The following is a 2,777-nucleotide window of genomic DNA, read 5'->3' on the forward strand; positions in this document are numbered from 1 at the left end:
GAGTTGTCAAATATGAGTTGAGTCCTTAGCCAATTGAGTTTGAGTGGGAGATGTTTATTAATGTCTTTTTATCTTAACCTTGTTTTTACTTACTTTTTATCTTTCATGTTACACATGACTTGCATTCGTCTGTACTCTGAAAAACTCTTGAGTCCAAAATGTCTGAGTCTGTTTCAAGTTTGAATACAAGTGTACTTATAACTCCACTCATAATTGCAGTCCGAGTCCCAAATCCAAGTCCCCCAATTCTACTATAAACGAACCACGCCATAGTCACGTGACTCAAACGTCACCACCATTAAACTTCCACCAACTCTTTCAGTTTTTATTTAAAAACATTTTGCCTGAAAGTTTGAGTTAAGTGTTTGCAAATGCAGTTCTAAACTCAACGAGGCTGTGAAAGCGACTAGTGAGTAGATGAGTTTATCTGTTCAGTGTGAAGATGTTTAATGTCCCCGACAACCTCATTTAGCCACTTATTAGCAGGCGCCATTTTCAAGACAAGTGAAAGCTTAAAAAAAAATCACAAGGGGGTCCTACTGATGTATTTTATGCTGTAGAATAAAACGTTAAAATATATTGCACTTGTGCTAACCACAGATCTTACTTCAGGCATTTAACCAAAAAACCCATTAAAAAAAAAAACTATTGACTTCAGGACAATGGAACTGGAAATGCTAAAATGCTCATTCGTTTCCAGGTTTTGGCCTACAAAAATACAACAGCACTCTATAACACCATCCTGCAGGAAATTTGATCATTTTCATGGGAAAACAACATAATTACAGTATTAAATAATCAGTGTTGGGCTAGTTACTCACAAAATGTAATATATTGCTCATTACTAGTTACTCCTTTTAAAAGTAATATTATTACTTTACTTATTACTTTTTTTGGCAACAGTAATTAGTTACACTAGCCTACTAACAATATATTTCTGCCTCATCATTTGACCAAAATCCACATTGGATTGCAGTCAGAAGTTATTACAAACACTCAGTGGTGATTTATAGTAATGTTTAAGTAAAAGTGTTGTATTAATCTCATTAATTGTCATGTTTAGCTTGAAGGTAATTGTAGCTATAATTTCTCTGTAATACCGATATACGATTATATTCCATGATGTATTTTATCAAAAGAAATCATATAAGTTCATAAGAAAATGTTTCTTTCCCTAAATATTTTTATGGACAGAGTAAAGTAATGCCACAACTTACACATCAGTGTTCAGATCATCTTTTCTCCTGACAACATCAATGTAATGCCAATATTTCCATCCACTGAATTGCCTGTGCAAGTTGTGGAAATCATGAAAATACTAATAATATATAATAATAGCTAAATACAATAATAATAATAATCACAATTATTGGAATGTTGGACTTTAACAGGGGTTGAGGCTTCGAAAGTAACTAAGCAAAGAGCTGTTTTATGAATAGTAACTAATATTATTAATGGAATCTTATTAGTAATTAGTTACACTATTAGTTACTGCAAAAAGTTATATTATTACTGTAACTAGTTACTAACTGCCCAACACACTAGATAATACAGTAAGTATTAACAATCGATTTTATGAGTTCTTTGGTATTAGTTGGTTTATACTCACTTTTAAACAGTTTGATAAAATTAGGAAAAGTTGGTAAAATTAAAATATACCACTAAATTGATACACTTCCTTACAGAAGCATAGGCCTATTCATTTTTTAAAACACCACAGAGTTCAAAAGGTACTGCATAATAGAAAGGACCCCTATAAAGCTGCATTGCGGAGCCAGATTGAGGGCCAGGCAGCTCAGTCTGAAATTACCTGATCCCGCTTCACTCCCTTAATACCTGGACAAGCACAACAAACGAGCAGGAAAGTGCTGTCCTGACAGTTTGCGGCCGCTGTGCCGTTGAACAGGAGCGCAGCGCTCTAGCGATCATCGTGGCGAGGAGATCTGGGCAGGGCAGGTGTTTCCTGCGTCCCCAGGGAGAACGCAACTACACCTGCCGGCTGCAGGCCATGTGATGGATCGATGGAAGAGGAACTGACTCAGCGCTCTAGCCCTGCAGAGGACCTGACTGAAACACTCTGTCATCACACAAACAATAACAGACATTCATCTTTTAGCGTCGGCAGGGGAGGCTGCAGCCTCGTGCTCGTGCAGGACTGATGAGGGCAGTAAAGGGAAGGAGACTACTTGGTTTAGGAAATGAAATGGTTCTGTGGACCCACCGTGTCACGCGGCGCAAACAGCCTCTTCAGCAAAGCTTCTTTATAAAGCACAAACACCTGCCTCCTCTCAGATTCCTAAAATCTACACATTACACAAGCTAACAGCGAGCAGCCGTTTAACACCGTCCCACTGACACTTACTGAGTCATCATGTTTCACCTAAACAAACGTCATTAGTCATCTGCATCACATTCAGATAGAAGCAGATCATCTATCTTACCATGGCTATGCATGCAGCAAATCATAACACAAATAAAACACAATATTAATCCATATGTAAGATTATTTAAATCATACAGAGTAGTCGACATAAGTTTCAAGTCAAAAGTCCAATCACACAAATGTGACCCTGGACCACAAAAGGACCGTCATAAGGGTCAATTTTTCGAAATTGAGATTTATGCATCATCTGAAAGCTGAATAAATAGCTTTCCATTGATGTATGGTTTGTTATGATAGGACAATATTTGGCTGAGATACAACTATTGAATATCTGGAATCTGAGGGTGCAAAAAAATCTAAATATTGAGAAAATCATCTTTAAAGTTGTCCAAAT

Source organism: Sinocyclocheilus rhinocerous, unplaced genomic scaffold, assembly GCF_001515625.1.
Source record: "Sinocyclocheilus rhinocerous isolate Xijiao unplaced genomic scaffold, SAMN03320098_v1.1 scaffold1171, whole genome shotgun sequence".
NCBI lineage: Eukaryota > Metazoa > Chordata > Actinopteri > Cypriniformes > Cyprinidae > Sinocyclocheilus > Sinocyclocheilus rhinocerous.